Source organism: Malaclemys terrapin, chromosome 9, assembly GCF_027887155.1.
Source record: "Malaclemys terrapin pileata isolate rMalTer1 chromosome 9, rMalTer1.hap1, whole genome shotgun sequence".
NCBI lineage: Eukaryota > Metazoa > Chordata > Testudines > Emydidae > Malaclemys > Malaclemys terrapin.
Window position 1 is genome coordinate 41,437,276 of NC_071513.1, and position 19,059 is coordinate 41,456,334.

Genomic DNA, 19,059 nt, shown 5'->3' on the forward strand with positions numbered 1-19,059 from the left:
ATTAACACATTGGTCCGAAATGTCCCTTTCCTCTCCATTCCCCACACAAATTGTCATGGTTTACTGATAAACAGTAACCAATGAAATGTGAGAACAAGAGGCTTGATCACCAGTGGCGGAAGATCCACATGGAACTTGACCAACTATGGTGTAAGTAATATGCGATCCTAGACCATGATTGGGAAGGAAACAGGAACCTTTCTTTTCTAAAGCAACAGCACCTGGCAAATTTTGGCCAAAAGAACAGTTCTAGACAATGACCATGGTCAATCCAGACTGCCTTGTGTCTACCATAGACCTGAGCATCTGCTGCTGTGAGGAGGTCCCCTCATATTTTTCAGGGAAAACTGCAACATCTAAGACAGCCTCTCACCCCTTGAGTTTTTACCTTGAATTTTATGTTCAAATGAAATGTCAATTCAAAATCATCACATTTAATTTGGTTTTGCATTAGAGCCATGTAGAATTTTGCATGATTTCAGAGCAAAGCCATAAGTCAGCCTAGGTTTTCTGGAACGGTATGTGCACTTTCTGAGGACACAAGTCTGAGTTTCCAGGTTGTAACAAAACTGAAATATAGCTGAGTTTTGTGCAGTTTCAAATTTCATTGCAAACATTTTGCACAGTGACAATACTGAATCAAACTAATTAGTACTGAATGTAAATCTTTTTCTGCTCAATCTGATTCCAAGAGGCTGTTAAACTTTAAAAGACGAATTCATCTTCTTTTGATAAAAATTTTAATCTGGATCCCAACTTCCCCAATATTTGAAGTTGTTTGGATTTGGGGTTTTGGTTTGGCCCACTATTTGGAGAGCACCCAACATTTGGGGATATTCATATATATAGTTTAATTTCAGGCTCATATCTAGATAAAAGTGAATTAAGTATAAGGGTAGCTGAATGGTTCTCCTTCTCAGGCCATGTCTATGCTATAAAGTTAAGTCTAGGTAACTGACTTCAGCATACAGCCACTGCAGTAATAATATCACCTGTGCATGTCTACACTTTGCTCCTTGTGTTGGCGGTGAGCATCTTCACCAGAAGCGCTTGTATCGATAGTACTGTCAGTGAGCAGCATTGTGGGATGGCGCCTTAAAGCCAGTAACTGTCGATGTAAGTAACGATGTCTTCATTGACACTGCATTGACCTAATTGCGTTGACTTTGATGCTATTCCTCTCAGAGAGGTGGAGTTATTAAGTCAGTGTAGCATGGTAGTGACATCGGCAGGCGCGAAATTTGAGTGTAGACACTTACATAGTTAGGTAGATGTAAGCTGCCTTGCATCAACCTAACTCTAGTGTAAACCAGGCATCAGTTTTGTTTTTGTATCGAGTAAAAACCAAAATAAAACATAGAAGCAAAAATCATAAATAGCCTGTGGCTGTTACACAACAATGGGAAGTAAATATATGGAATCCAGACAATGTGTAATAATAATCTCCTCTGAGGCACAGTACTGCTCACGAACGCCTCCTCACTTCCTGTACTGTATTGCGATGTGCCGTTCATTACGCAGGCATGCTTGTGCCAGCTAAGATTAAAGTTCTATTCTTAGTTCTCATAACTTTCCAAAACTTTCACTGATCAAGTTGAAATTTTCAAGCTGTGGTGTCTGACCAAAGGTTACTTGTTTTGGAAAGACTGAGCAAAAATAGTTCAGCAATTTTGAATATGGAAAAATATACTTTCTTTATGATGAAAGGTTTCTTACAGCCTATGTTTAATAGCTCTGGTGCCAAAAGAGTTAGGGATAGAAAGCTGAAATTGGCAGGAGACAGTGCTCAGTGAGGAGAAATGCTTTTAAACATACCAGTGAACATTGGGTTTAATTCTATGGAGTTATAATCCTTTGGGAATTGCATTTTGTGCATGCATAGAATGATCAGCATGATTTTTAGCACTTTCTGGCAGTCATCTGAATAAACCAAGATACACTACACATGTGAACTGGGCTGCTCAGTGAAACACTTTTGAGTATGACTATCTTGTTCTGTGCTCAGCGAATGACACACAGCTCTGATTCTCCAAGCATGTGCTGTGAAGCACTCATTGTTCTGAACACCCACTTAGAGCTGGGTGAACATCTTTGGAAAAATAGTTTTATTAATCAAAAATGACATTTGTGTCGACCAATAACTATTTGCAAATTTGACATTAATTCACTGAATAATTTTGGCCAGAACAAATAAACAAAACTGGGAGGCAAGCTGGTCTAGATTCACAAAACAGCTGGAGGAAGAGGAGTTGCTACTACTTGCCTTATAGTCTTTAGCCCAGTGGTTAGGGCACTCACTTGAGACGTGGGAGACCCAAGCTTGAATCCTTGTTTTAGACCACAGATGTGAATGCAGATCTCCCCTCTCCCTGGAGAGGCCCTGACTTCCAGGCTACAGACTAGTCTGGGGTGACACACCCTTCTGTTGAAGCTGTTCCACTTTGTGTTAAATACTTGTATGATCTCAGCGCCAGCAAGCAAGAGAGAGAATGACTCTCGCACTCACCTGGAAGGGGGGTGACATTCATCAGTTCTCTGCTCCGATGAATAGTCAATACAGAGTCCAACAACTTCAGTAGGGGAGTTTAAAAGCCCCACCTCAGAATAGCCTGGTGGTTAGGGCACTCGACAGGTGGGGGAACTGCTGGGTTCAAATCCCTGCTCCAAAGTGGGGATATGAACCTGGGTCTCTGCCATCCCAAGTGAGTCCCTTCACTACTGGGCTTGAAGTCCTAATATGGGTGGCTTTTTCTTACCCACAAACTGAGAAATCAATTATTTGCCCAGCTGAATCCCACTGCCTGTGTCCCCTGAGCATGCAGTGAATGAGGCAGGGCTCTGCGCAAGCCCATGTGACACTCAGTGCACATCTTTCAAGGTGTAGTGGGAGCAAGGGCTCCACAGTTGCATAGTCATCCAGGTAGCAAGTGCTGAGAGACATTATCTGAAATCATCCATTTATGCCAGTGCTTCTCAACCAGGGGTACGTGTACCCCTGGGGGTACGCAGAGGTTTTCCAGGGGGTACATCAACTCATCTAGCTATTTGCCTAGTTTTACAACAGGCTACATACAAAGCACTAGCAAAGTCAGTACACACTAAAAGTTCAGACAGACAATGAGTTGTTTATACTGCTCTATACACTGAAATGTAAGTACAATATTTATATTCCAATTGATTCATTTTATAATTATATGGTAAAAATGAGAAAGGAAACAACAGTGTGCTGGGATACTTTTGTATTTCTATGTCTGATTTTGTAAGTCATTTTAAAATGAGGTGAAACTTGGGGGCATGCAAGAGAAATCAGACTCCTGAAAGGGGTACAGTAGTCTGGAAAGGTTGAGAACCACTGACTTACGCTATCGTAGCTCTGCTGCCTGAGTTCAGCACAATCCTGAAACCTACCAAGACCTTCTCTGAAAAATATACATTAGCCATTATAGTTATTTCTTTATAAAATACTCAGACAACTTATTTCCTTTTATACGTCAGGAACAGGAAATGAAATGAATTCACCTCTTGTCCTTCTCCTTGGACTCTTGATCACCGGATGCTTAAGTTTTCTCCTGCTCCTCCTGTTGCTGTTCTTCTGCTGCAGATGGCATAAGTGTGAGTGGTCTTGCTCGTACACCTCACTCACTGCTGTTGGTGCTTCAGATTCTTCAAAAATACTTTTTAACCAACAAATCCAAGTGACCCTGACTAGCTTCTAGGAAGTCCATGTGCTGCCCTGCCAGCCAGAGTGAAGCTTTCCCATTACATTGTGTCCTGAAATGTGCAGACTGTCCTGATCCACTGGGAGACCATGCGGAAGTTTTCACAAGACAACTAAAGGGACATGGATTTATTTAGGGTTATCTGACATAGTGTCAGGATAAAGACTCACAGATTGACTCCATGGCATCTGTATATAAAGAAATTGTGCTGGTGCAATGCAGTATTGCAACACATTGTCTCCATGTTGTGATTCAAGATGCAAACGCTGGAGTATTTGCAGCTCAATATCAGGGCACTACAATATATTGTCCCATATCACAATTAATAGGTGATGTTTCTAGGGCAATATGGAGCCTTTGAGGGTGGAGGGAGGGAAAGTTGTGAGTGAAACTTTAGGATCTCCCCCTAAAGGAAATGTCACAGGGAGACACCAGTATTTTGGAGGAATATGTATTTAAAATACTATAGTTAATACAAATGATTAAACCTAAAGGCCTGATTCTCCTCTCACTTATACCAGTGGAAATCAGGAGTAATGCCACTGAAGTTGCTGCAGACACATAGTGTGAAACAGGTGTTAGTGAGGAGAGAATCAGTCCCATAATCTTTAGCCACTTTCCAATGGATCTTTCAGGAATGTGAGGTTAGTTATTTGTAAATAAATTTTCCCCTTTTGCTCCCAGAACACACACACAAATCTCTAACTCAAAGACAAAAATCGATTTCTCTTTGTCACTGTTGGATGTCTTTGGTTTCAAAAGCACGGTGCGACTATTGATTATAAGAATTAATTTATCTGAAGCACAGAATGACTACGGTCCCTGTAAAATATTAACTATTCAAACAACTTTCACAGATGCAGTTCAGCAGAGGAGAACAAGAATCATAAAGCAACAAGAAGAGGTACTGTAAAATATAATAAAACACAGAGATCTGGTTTCTCCACACATAGCTTGCACTGGTTTAACTAAAATCAGATTTTAAACTGAGTTAAACTAATGTAAGTTCCTGTGTAGACACTCTTAGATCAGTTTACAACTGGCTTGTGTTACTTTAGATTAATTCATTAACTGACCCAATTAAGCTATATCGATTCAAAAGCCAGTTGATTTCAATGGAACACTGCTGATTTAGACCAGCTAGAGATTTGGCTCATAAGCAAGTTTGGGAGAATATTTAAGGAAATCAAATTTTGAACAAAGAAATATAAGCATTAACACCAGAAGCCTGGTTCTGTAAATGACATGATCCATGTCACCAATCAAGAATTTTGAATGTTTGCAAACAGCTTGTTGCAAGTAATCTGCACACCCAGAATTACTTCCGACAATATACATCATTCATGGGACATAACAGAAAAAGACAATTTCTAAAAATGATTACAGATGAAATATTTGCTCAGCTCTAAAAATAACAAAAATGATTAGTAATAATAATTACAGGATGCATTAACGTGAGATTTTTCTACTTTTTATGTGCTTAAATGATCAGCTGTACATTTTTATTTAGATTCTGGGAAATAACAAAAACAGCTAAATATGCAAATATATAATCATACGTCTGTAAATGTGAAATTCAAATACAAAACACTGCAGTTATGACAACATGGGGTACATTAACGCCTCACAGCTCCAGTTTCCCCTGCCACTCCTCTAATGCAGTATCAGCCCTAATGCAGTCCACTAGCCTGGCTTTTCCATGTTGCTAGCTGCTTTTACGTGACTGTAGGCTCCTCCTTGCAATGAATGTGACCCGCAGCCAGCTCTCCATGGTATTGCTAACAACATTTGGGGACTCTGACCTAACATTATGACAGCAAATCTCATTTCACAGATTGAAACACCAAGAATTGAGCAAATACATAAACCATAGTAAATGCAAACTGCCTCATGCCCTGTGAGGCACTAGACTCTGACCCTGGTGGACTGCAAAGGGAGCGGTTGCCTTTGATTTGCACCTCTCTATGAGTCATTCTTGGCCTGTTTCCACAACTACAGAAGAAACTTAGTTGGATGTTCTCCTTTATGATCATTCACATCCCCTTTTCTTGTTGTTCTACCCCTCCCTCTACTACACACTGAAGCCTCTGACCACTCTGCATACAAGCGGAACTATTTTCATTTTGCATATCCACAGATTATCTCATTAGCACAAATTAGATAATTGTAGTATCAGAGGGGTAGCCGTGTTAGTCTGGATCTGTAAAAAGCAACAGAGGGTCCTGTGGCACCTTTAAAACTAACAGATGTATTGGAGCATAAGCTTTTGTGGGTGAATACTCACTTCGTCAGACACATGTAATCGAAATTTCCAGAGGCAGGTCTCAGCAGTTTCTCTTTGGAGTCTGGTCCTGAAGTTTTTTTGCTGTAAGATGGCTACCTTTACATCTGCTATTGTGTGGCCCCGGACACACCACACGATCCATCGTCTACAGCCAAGTGCTGAGGTACAACAGCATCTGCTCCAACCCCTCAGACAGAGACCAACACCTACAAGATCTTCACCAAGCATTCTCAAAACTACGTTACCCTCACAAGGAAATAAGGAAACAAAACAACAGAGCCAGACGTGTACCCAGAAGCCTCCTATTACAAGACAAGCCCAAGAAAGAAACCAACAGAACTCCACTGGCCATCACCTACAGTCCTCAGCTTAAATCTTTCCAACGCATCATCAGTGATCTACAACCCACCCTGGACAATGATCCCTCACTTTCACAGACCTTGGGAGGCAGGCCAGTCCTCGCCCACAGACAACCCGTCAACCTTAAGCATATTCTCACCAGCAACAACGCACCGCACCATAACAACTCTAACTCAGGAACAATCCATGCAACAAACCTCGATGACAACTCTGCCCACATATCTACACTACCAATACCATTACAGTACCTAACCAAATCAGCTACAACATCACCGGTTCATTCACCTTCACGTCCACCAAAGTTATATATGCCATCATGTGCCAGCAATGCCCCTCTGCTATGTACATTGGCCAAACTGGACAGTCACTACGTAAGAGGATAAATGGACACAAGTCAGATATCAGGAATGGCAATATACAAAAACCTGTAGAGAACACTTCAACCTCCCTGGCCACACAATAGCAGATGTAAAGGTAGCCATCAAAGAAACTGCTGAGCTTCAGTTCATTTGGAAATTTGACACCATCAGCTGAGGATTAAACAAAGACTGTGAATTGCTATCCAACTACAGAAGCAATTTCTCCTCCCTTGGTGTTCACACCTCAACTGCTAGCAGAGGACCTCACCCTCCCTGATTGAACTAACCTCGTTATCTCCATACTGCTTCTTGCCTGCATATTTATACCTGCCTCTGGAAATTTCCATTACATGCGTCTGACGAAGTGCGCATTCACCCACGAAAGCTTATGCTCCAATACATCTGTTAGTCTTAAAGGTGCCACAGGACCCTCTGTTGCTAGATAATTGTACTTTGCCTCTTTCACTTATCTTCTGCCTCTCTCCTATCTATCAAGTAATTTACATCACTGCTTATATCACTCCTGAGCTGTGCTTGTGGCTACTGCAAATTATAGAGCTACTTTTTAATTAATCTGGGAGACAGAGACAAACTGTAGTACTTACTGGGATATGATTTTGCAACCCTTGTGCGCAATGTCTAGATTGGGGAAAAAGCATTTTAAACACCACTTACCATTTAGCGTAAACATTAGAGGGAAACTGATGGTTGACCATGAAGACAGAGCATATTTTTAAATATGCTAAACTCTGTTTACACTAATACGTTGGCTAACACATTCTAAACCATGACCTGTTTTCCTAGTCTAGACATGCCCACTGAATAGTACTTACAACATCTGCAAGCCTCATACAGTTTTGTATGATGTGAGTGCTGAGACATAGGAGGATTGACATCGGCCGTTAACACTCTTCCCTCCCCCAGACATGGTGGCAGATACTGGAGGGTAGCCTTCAGAAGAGGAGCACTTGACTTTTGTGCAGGCTATTAAAACCTGGCTGCTGAAACTGTGGGTTTTGTGGCCCTGGAGGCCTCATCAGCAAACCCTGCTGCCTTCGCCTCCCAACTGGCTGGACAAAGCGAGCACAAACCCACAGGGGCTGAGCTCTGACACTGCTCCAAAATCATTAACTGGTTTATTGCAGCATTTCTCTGAGTGAGCAAAAGTGAATTAACTAGAGAAGGACACAGATATGAATGGGAATTAGCATTTGTAAAAGGGAAGGAGAGTTGTTAATCTGAGAAGGAGGTCAAATCTGTTCTGTGATGCATGGATAATGGTGGTGATCATTGATTATTATTTAGGATTTATATCATGGTAGCACCTATCAGCTATCCAGGCCAGGGCCCCATTTGCCAGGCACTATGTAAAAACTTCCCATTAGGTTTCTCAGCTTTACAGGAATTCTCCTTCTCAGTCTTTCTGACTCTGATCATGTTCCTAAGCAGGGACGCTCTTGCAGCCCCTGACATTGGTCCTTCTGGGTGGTTATTTCCTCTTGCTGAGGGTCAGCGTGGTTTCATGATTTTCTTGCAGCAATAGCAAGGGTTGCTATAGTTCTGCATGGTGTGGTTTTCTGTGCTTCTCCTACATACCCTGGTGACGCCGGTCTTTGCAGGACTAAGTTGTTTGCTGCTGGGGATGGAGGAACCAGCTCACTTTAAAACCAAAGCTGAATGAACCTCCACGAACATGCTAAACACAAACTTGTATAAAGCTGAGATCAGTGTGGATACTGGGTCCCGTGTATGTCACCACCTCCATCTCCCAGCTCTCTCTGCCTGTCCTTCCCTCTCCCCATTCCTTACCTCCTACCAAGCTCTGCATGGCTGACTCTCATCCTTCCCACTAATACTCCTTTGCTCACTGGGACATCCACTACAGACAAAACCTCAGACAGTCCTACTGACCCACCTACAAACAGGCTCATGACTAGAGCTGTGTAAACGACTCAACTTGAGTCACAAATGAGCTTAGCCTCAGTCCTGAGTTCAAACTGCCTCAGCCAATCAGCATTGCTCTGTTCTAACTGTGGTAGCTTCTGTGATCTCTCCATAAAAGGCTTTTTGCAAATGTTTACCTCTCGCTGGATATTTGTGTTCTGCACCGATCTGCTGTGCAAGGCATGTCCCGAGTTTGTCCTGGTCTTTAGAGAGAGGTCCATGGGGTAAGCACATGGGAGAAATATCATGTTATTTCTACCATGTGATTTGAGCAATGTCCCTGACTGGCTGAGCCTGCTTTCCATAGGTTGATTGGTCCAGGGCCCCAGATCACAGTACTTTTGCAGTATGTCACAATGTCAGTCTTGGCCTCTGTAAACTTAATTTGTCCCTTATTTTATTGTTTTCAATTGCAGTCAGTAGTTCCCGGCCCAACTTTAAGCTCAAGGGAGGAGGATGGAGAAGGAACAGCTGCTGAACCAATTGTTGCTCCTTAATGTTATGTGATAAAGAAATATAAATAGATAAATATATAGTAGATATATAAATATAAAAAGAAAATTCTTTTTAATCAAGACTGATCCCCAAGAACAAGTTTCTTAACTCAGTGTTGGGGGGGGGGTTGTTTGTGTTTATCTAGGTCCCAAACCATGAGGAATCTCACATGGAAAGTTCGTTACCAATGACGGTATCAACAATTTATGCAAGGATTGGAGAAGATGCTGGGCAGAGGCAGCGCAGATCAGAGTCACAGACTGAATACGCCTCTTTAAGCTTCTCTTAACAGCAGCTGTAACCCCAACGTGCACAGTTGGTTTTAGGCATGATCAGCACATGCAGTTACTCTGGGAGCCACACAGTTCAAGAGCTCTGCTGTAAATAATCAAATTATCCTATTTAATGGGAACAGTACATAATGGCAATATTGTTTAGATGGTTTTTCCAGACTTCCGAGCTTTTCAGAAGAGTGTATTTTACACATGTAAATAGATGATGGATTAAATCCAAAGTGTCCTTGTGAACTCCGGATTCATCTGTTTTAGGTGCAGCTTGAGGCACTGAAACCTGTAGATTATCATTATGGACTCTTCGTACTGGGGTAGATCCTGGAGGCCCTAGTCAGGGATCAGGATACCATTATTCCAAGCAGTGTACACATACAATATAAAAGATGGTTCCAGCCCCAAAGCATGTGGGACATCTTAAGCGCTAATATGGGTTCCATTGACATGTACCCTGTGTGTCCCTGTTCCACTAGATCTCTGGGTGCCTATGATATGAAGTATGCGTAGCATTTGGAGCCACCAAGTGGTATTCAGAATAAGAAACTTACTGTACCTTGTTCTAGGCTCTGCTGTTGTCTGTGTGCTCCATGAAGATCCTGGAATGAGCTGCTATTTATTCATTCTAAAGTAATTTTGAAAACACAGAGTGAAGATAAAAGGAACTGGGTGAGTGGGGTGTGGGAATTGCTACTTATCTGGGGAAGGAAGGATCTTCCTTTTGCAACTGTTCAAATTTTTCATTTGGCAGTAAGCTAATGTCCATGGGCTCCCCTTAATTTGGGAGCCTGGAAATGTAACAGATTCTTCTTAAAGTAAGTTTAAAGTAAGTTTCTTCTTTCCCGTTCACTGTGAAGAAACCCATGATACATTAAACCGATACAACCCACGCTGAATGTTTGTTGTCTATTTTTCCTGGCATCACAGCATTGTCATGGTTCATTCTGCAGCCAAAAAGGCCTGGCTTTGGGGATCCATGAAAATTGTGGCAACAGAACCCTCCATTTTGGTTCAAGCCACATGGAAATTTTTGGGTTGAAATTACCCAAAAGATTTTGGTGACAATCAGTTCAAAATAGTCATAGTTTGGGTGCTCATTCTCTCTTATAGGCTGAGCTCCCTGGTCACACTACCTGTCCCATGAGGCAACAGTCTTCCCAGTCACTGATTGCTATAGTGCATCATGGGAGTCACATGAGTGCAGGTATATCATGGAGACGTAGTCCAACCAGTGAGTCTGTCCCATTGGGGAGTGTGATGTTCCCCTCTGGTGTTATCTGGCATATTTCCCTGATGGGCTGCGTGCCAAAGGTTGTCAATCCCTGGTCTAACAGATTCTTTTGTTGCTGCCTAAGCCAGTGTCCATTGTTTCTGTGAGGATGGGCTGGGTTTGTCCCATCCATGACCTGATGAGGTGTGAACTGCCTCTGTGTTCTTGGAGAGTTTTTGCCTGGTCTTGCTTTAAGCCATGAGGATACATTTTCAGCCTCATAACTATATACATGAAATTATAACCTATAATTTTACTATAACATTACTGTAACAATTACTATAACAACCATGCTCAGTGCAGCATGAGCCCTCCAAAGACACCCAACATGACAAACTTTGCATTGTATACTACATAATCATTTAATAAAGATGAACATGGGGGTGTAGGGTGTCCCCCCGAGGTACAGAGTGTCACAGGGAGGTCGGGGGCACTGGGCAGCCTGAATTACAACTCCAATGAAGCAATGCGCTGCAATAGGGGGACTGACTGAAATGAAGTGTTTTCAGACAGTTGAGCAAAGCAAAATGCAATGTTTCATTTTGGGCCTCTTGAAATATTTCCTTTCAATTGACAATGTCAAAATGAAACATTTCAACGTTTCCAAATTGAAAATTTTCAGAGCTTTTCATTCTGCACAAACTTTTAATGTTTCAAGATTGTTTTTGTCCCAAAGTGGCCCGAATCTTGAAATATTGGAATTTCCTGGGGTGCAGAAATTCTGATCTTTGCCCAGCTCTGCAGATAAATTTATGGCTCTGGAAAGTTTAAGGAGAGTTCCCACCTGTGTCCACAATGTATATAATTGTAAACAAGATTATTTTACACAGCCAGATTCTCAAAAGTGTTTGTTTGTTTGTTTGTTTGTTTGTTTGTTTGTTGGTCCCTCCATTTCTGAGATACCTGGTGCCTGATTTTCAGATATACTGAGGACTTGCAATGGCCACTGATCTTAATGTTCACTAATCATAAGTACATACCTGAGAGGGAGGGCAGCAGGATGGAGTAGATGATGTGGTGTGTCTTTTCCAGCCCTGTTACTATAATCTGATGCATTGTATAGTGAGTTAAAAATGTTCCATCTGATGTGTTTCTATCAACACTAGAGAGCTTACAGTGGCACAGCTGTACCTCTCCAGCTGTGTCGCTGTAAGGTCTCCCATGTAGCCGCTCTGTGCAGACAGGAGAGAGCTCTCCCACTGGCATAATTAAATCGCCCACTCTATTCAAACCACCCCAGAACTGCCAGATGTTAATCCCCTTTGAAGCAGAGCTAACTTTAATTCTGCATTAAGAAAGTTTTGGGGCAGAGAATTAAATATATATTTATATTTCTAAGTTAAAAACAGAAGAAAAAGCCAGCAACATATTTCATGCATCTTAAAGAAGCAACAAAGGGCACAAATCAATATTTCTTTTCCTATGCAGACCATTTTTAATTATATATTTGTATTTGATATGGTCTCTTTGCCCATTTCTAAGAAATACACTACAACACAATATAATCCATACCTCCTTCGCTTCACTTCGTTTGGCTGTAAATTGTTTACTGCAAGACAGACCTAGCTGAGCTTTTGTGGAAAATTTATCATCATCCTCTTCTTCTGGGCTTAGTTGCACCGGTGAAGCGGGGTAAGGAAGTATAAAGTACTCCCTCCAAAACCAAGCCAGGACCTCTCCTGTCTCAGTCTTGTCAGGGGAGACCAAAAAAGAGAAGGAAAAAGATTAACCACCAAAAAAAAAAAAAAAAAAAACCCAAACCCAAACAAAACAAAATTATTATCCAACATAATGTAAAACCGGAACATTTATAAATGAAACTAATAACAGGAGGAGAACCTCAAGTTTCTTCCCTGCTTCAGCACCACCCCCAAAAGTAATAGTGCTGTCATGATAAGCTCGAGGTAGCCATGCAAGGAGTGGCTTGGGGAAGGCTAGTAATACCCCACCCTGGCATATGAGTGGTGAAGGCAGAGCCCTGGCCCACCCCACTCATGCCCAAAATCTCAGGCAGGATAGAACTATGAGAAGCATCCCTTGTACAAAGCAGACAAAAAAAAAAGGGAACTGGTGCACTTCTAACCACGTTAACCACAGACATTGAACACCTGCTCCTGGAAGTGGTGCTGGCCCTTGTGGTCTAGGTGCAATAATCCACAGCACCTGCAGTGAGCGCTGTGTGTGGGTGCAGTGCTCTGTGGGCACCTGAAACGAGATGGCTTGTGCTGGGTCAGTCCCACTGGTGCAAGTTATATCCGTGCAATTCTCTAAGGTAGATGCGTCCTTCTGTAATAGATTCCCTCAAACTATGCCGATTGCAGATGACGGGCAAAAACTCAAATCCTGTACATTTACAAAGAAAGCCCTTCTGCATAGTGCAGAGATCCTCAGAGCATCGGTAACTTCCTTCCTGGGCTGCAATAACATATCACAGACATTCATTTTAACAGTGAGGTCAGTAACGAGGGCTCTCCTCCTGCACTGTCTGCTGTGGCCACATACACTGAGTCTGACAAGCCATGAACTCTCACAGGAGCAGTCAGATTTGCCGTTCCATCCTGCTGTTCTTTGGTAAGTCTGGGAAGGGGAAAGAGCTGCAAATGCCTCATTAGAAATGTACTAACTGGAACTGGATGAAACCCAGTACGTGACGTACGGCACTTGAATAGTTTCACGTCATGTGATGAAAGAGGAAACGAGGTGGTGACCATCCAAGATGTTTCTGTTTGGATTGGATTTAATAGCTTGCAACACTGTAATTTTAATCAGCATGGTATTATTACTCTGTTAGCTCCTAGGAGGTACAGTTTGTATGAAAGATGACATACACAGTAAGGCTGATGTATTATACAGGGATCTTTTCTACATGGTTCTGTTTGATGTTAACTCTTTAAAATGTCCTTTGTCTTTTTTTGGTGTTAGCTATTGAAGAAGATCGTTGGTTTGGGAATCACAAATTAAAACTTGTGTGTTAGGCTCATACCAGTCGGCTCAGGTCCATCACGTGCACGGTCCCTTGGAGACTCAAGTTCACACACACTGTGTGTGTCTATGTCCTGCCCACCTCTCCACTCCAATCCTGGATCATCAGGGGCTTTTCGGAGTTCCCTCCCAAGAAAGCTGATAGATCCACAAATTGTTAAAGAATTTTCTGGGAGGCAGAATTTGCTTTGACCTCCCCATTCCCTAATGATGCAATTTGGGCCTTCTCCCATGGCAGATAACAGCTCTTTACTGCAGTGGTTCTCAACCAGAGGTACATGTACCCCTGGGAGTATGCAGAGGTTTTCCAGGGGGTACATCAGCTCATCTAGCTATTTGCCTAGTTTTACAACATGCACATAAAAAACACTAGCCAAGTCACATTCATAGAATATCAGGGTTGGAAGGGACCTCAGAAGGTCATCTAGTCCAACCCCCTGCTCAGAACAGGACCAATCCCCAGACAGATTTTTGCCCTAGATCCCTAAATGGCCCCCTCAAGGATTGAATTTACAACCCTGGGTTTAGCAGGCCAATGCTCAAACCACTGAGCTAGCCCTCAGAACAAACTAAAATTTCATACAGACAATGACTTGTTTATACTGCCCTATATACCATACACTGAAATGTAAATGCAATATTTATATTCCAATTGATTTATTTTATAATTATGTGGTAAAAATGAGACAGTAAGCAATTTGAGTAATAGTGTGCTGTGACCCTTTTTATGTCTGGTTTTGTAAACAAGTAATTTTTAGGTGCGGTGAAACTTGGGGGTACACAAGACAAATCAGATTCCTTAAAGGGGTACAGTAGTCTGGAAAGGTTGAGAGCCACTCAGTTACTGAACTGGGGCACGGGATTGCTCAATAGTTCCATTTGTGTAGTTACTGAAATTGTCAAGGTCTTTTAAAAAGACCATTTCCCACATGATAGACTCATCTTTCTAAGCATTAATCCATGCTGCTACCCTCCTATGACATGCAGACTTAATTTTTATCATAATTCCCAGTCCAACATGCTCCTTCGGAAGCATTGTTATAGAACCTACTTGACTCCTATGATAACCATTAAGTTATTGGAAAATAATAAAATATATAGAATATGGTGCTAGACTTTGCCACAACATTTGGAGAGTTTGATCTAGCAAAACCTGGATGCAATGAAATAAACTCTTTAAAATACCAACAGATTAAAATTTTCCCTATAGAAAAGCGGTATTCAATTAGAATGTTTTCTCTGGTATCAGGTGAAGGTGATTTGCTGATATTTGTCTGTTTATTGCAGGCTTCTCCCAGCCTGTGTTCATTGAAATCCCTCAGAGTTCAAGCAATGGAACTGTCGGTCAGTCTGTCCTTCTGTCTGTCTCCTATAAATTCAATAGATCTTTTTACCGTCCTTTGTCAATTCAACGGAATTTCAGTAACACCACTGATCCACTCACCAGCTACACAGTGACTAACTGCTCTGTCAGTGCTGAGGGGATTCCCATCCGCTGCTCTGGACATAATTATACACATCTCGCATACCAAGGCCGGACTGTATTTTTCCCTGAAAATGCTTCTCTGCTCCGTCAGAACCTGCAGCCCAATGACAGCGGACTCTACAGCGTCACCTTCAGAGTACCACAGCAAACCAGACACATCACATTAACTGTATCTGAACCTCATTTTAAGCGTGGAAATGCAGGTTCCAGTAAGTATGTGATTTATAATCTGCTCAGCACTGATGTAGCCTGACCCATCCCTGATGGCACATAGAAGCAGGAAGAGGGGTGTGCAGAAATCGAATATTTATCCTGTGAGCAGACATAGGCCTAGGTGGGCAAGACAGTTCAGATGATGTCACAGATTCTGATGTAAATGTATCTTTAATAGCAAAGCCACTTCCCATCCCCATCTCTCAGATTAAATCACATGTGTAAAAGGTGCCACTTAAAGTACAGCACAAAGGCAAATATTTTGTCTCAGCCGAACACAAACATTTTTGCTGGTCCTCCTCAGCCTCATATTTATTTACTGTTAATTGATATATTTATCAGAGATGGGCCAAGAAAGTGATGTCTGGGCCTGGATCAGATATAACCATCAATGAAACGAAAGTTATCAATGATAGAGCTAATAGGGAAGGGTACGATTTAATCACAGGTATTTTTAGTAAAAGTCATGGACAGGTCATGGGCAAGAAACAAAAAATCATGGCCCATGACTTATACCATAAATACCCCTGATTGAATCTTAGCGGGGCCACTGCCATGGGTGGAGCCGTAGGGGGCCAGCGGCTGCTCCAGCCACTGCCAAGGGGATGAGGGAGGAAGCCCCAGGGAACCAGTTGCTGCTCCGGCCACCCCGAGACCATTGCTCAGGCCGTCCCAAGGGCCAGCTGCATCGGCCAGTACTCGCACGGTCCCCAGGACCAGCTAACCAGAGCAGTGGCTGGTGCAGCTGGCCCCGAGACTGGGGCCGCTCTTGCAGTGGCTGGTGTGGCTGTCCCTAGGGCCACCTGAGCAGCTGGTTCCAGGGCCAGCTGTTTGGGCGGTCCTGGGGTCAGCCACACTGGCCGCTGCACAAGTCACAGAGGTTGCAGGAAGTCATGGAATCCATGACCTCCGTGACAAACATGGAGTCCTACTAATAGGGTTAAGGAAGCAAATATAAACTCATTGCCAGGAAAATTTGCAGATGACACAAAAATTGGTGGAGTGCTAAATAATGATAGAAGCAGGGCAGTTATACAGACTGATCTGGATCCCTTGGTAAGGTGAGCTCATTGGAACAGCACACATTTTAACACAGACAAAGCGAGATGAGTTATCGAAGTACAAAGACTGTAGGTCACTCTTACAAAATGAGGGACTATCTCCTGGAATGCAGTGACATTGAAAAAGTCTTAGGGATCACGGTGGATAACCAACTGCACATGAGCTCCCAGTGTATTGCTGTAGGTAAGAGAGCTAATGAGGTCCTTGGATGCATAAGGATGGGAATATCCTTTATGAGTGGGAAAGCATTATTACTTTTGTCAGAAGCTGGGAATGGGCAACAGAGGATGGATCACTTGGTGATTACCCGTTCTGTTCATTCCCTCTGGGGCAGCTGGCATTGGCCACTGTCAGAAGACAAGATACTGATCTAGATGGACCTTTAGTCTGACCCAGTGTGGCCGTTCTTATTTTCTCTGCATACAGCATTACTGAGACCATTACTGGAATATTGTATTCACTTCTGGTACCACATGTCAAAAAAGATGCTGAAAATTGGAAAGGGTTCAGAAAAGTGACAAGGATCATCTGATGTCTGGAAGTCATACCTCAAGAAGTTCAAACTATCTAATTTATCCCAGAAAAGGTTAAGAGTTAACTTGATTACAGTCTACAAATAACTACATGGGGAAGAGCTTTCTGACAGCTCTTTAATTTAGCAGGCATAATCCAGGAGATCCAGGGATTGGAAGCTGAAGCTAGAATAATTCACACTAGAAATAAAGTGCAAAGTTTTAACAATGAAGGTCATTAACCGTTGGAGTAACTTCCCTAGGGATGGATGATGGACTCTCTGTTGCTTGAAGTCCTTAAATCATGACTGAACTCTTTCTAAAAAAAGATGTTCTAGTTCAAACAGACATTGTGGCTTGATGCAGAAATTACTGGGTTGGTCCCATGGCTTGTTTTATGCAGGAGGTTAGACTAGCTGATCATAATGGTCCCTTCTGGCCTTAGAATCTCTGAAGAAGGATTAGTTGGAGGATCAATTTGCCTCTGAAATGCTGGGTGTTCTCAGCTCATGTTGCCTGAGTCACATAAGGTTTGCAATCAATGAGACAGGGCTCCACAGAAGCCCTTGCCTCATTGAGTACCCATCCCAGCTTAAAGGATGAAGTGAAGGCTTCACAGCTGCTTAGACATCCCCATAGTAAGTGTAAGAAAAAACACTCCCTTATGGTTGGTTCCAACTTGGTTGGGGGCAGGGATAGCTCAGTAGTTTGAGCATTGGCCTGTTAAACCTACGGTTGTGAGTTCAATCATTGAGGGGGCCATTTAGGGATCTGGGGCAAAAATCTGTCCGGAGATTGGTCCTGCTTTGAGCAGGGGGTTGGACTAGATGACCTCCTGAGGTCCCTTCCAACCCTGATATTCTATGATTGGTTGAAAAGTTGGCTCTTAATGTCCATTGATTACCTTAACAGAGTGGCATCTTACCTGCAGTCATCACCTATTTGATATTACTACTGCTGCCTACATAAGAGAGGCCACTCTGGGTCAGACCAAAGGTCCATCTAGCCCAGTATCCTGTCCTCTGACAGCAGCCAATGCCAGGTGCCCCAGAGGGGATGAACAGAACAGGTAATCATCAAGTGATCCATTCCCAGCTTCTGGCAAACAGAGGCTAGGGACACCATCCCTGCCCATCCTGGCTAAATAGCCATTGATGGACCTATCCTCCACGAACTTATCTAGTTCTTTTTTTAACCCTGCCTGATTGAGGATCCCCTATGGAAAATGTATGTACACCTATATGAGCATGTTTTCTTTCATGCATCAGACAGTGAAGGAGAAAAGAAGGACTCTTCTGTCTACATCATTGCCTTCATTGCTGTTGTTGGCTGCTGTTTTATCTTGCTGTTCCTGCTGCTGCTCTTCTACTGCAGATGGCACAGAGGTGGGTGGATCTGCTCCTGCTTCTTGCTAACTTCTGTTAGTGATTTTGTTTATTAAATTATTGGTTTAAAAAAATCTGAGTGATAGTAGCTGGCCCCTGAAAAGTCCATGCTCTGCCCCTCCCCACTTCCAGAGTAAAGCTCTCAATGCCATATTGCCCTGAAGCCTGCAGGACATGCCAAATTCTGGGGCAAGATGAGCTCATAGGACAGCTAAGGAACCATGAGTTTATTTAGATGTTGTGATGCAGGTTCAGGAAACAGACTCACAATGTGACTGTTGCATCAATATGTGATGATGTCAGAGCACTATGGGATGGCGAATGTTGAAGTGTTGTGACTCCATATCTGGGGATTGCAACAATTCTGTTGTTCCATAACACAAACACACATTGGTGACATCCGTGCTGCAACAAAGGACCTTTCAGCGTGGTAATTGTAAAGTTAACTTGTAGGGTTTCTCTACGTTACTCCTGTAAAGAAAAATCACAGAGACACACACATCCCTCCAAAGCTTACATATCTCACAGCCAAAGGGGTCTAAAGACCCCTTGGGATTGCTCATTCGGGAAATGGATGCAATTATTTGTAAGTAACATTTTCTCATTTTTCTCCCAGAATATATTTTCAGAAATGTGTAACTTAAAGACAAATATGCACTTTTCTTTAGGTCACCAGCCAGAGTTTCTGTAGGTGTCATTAG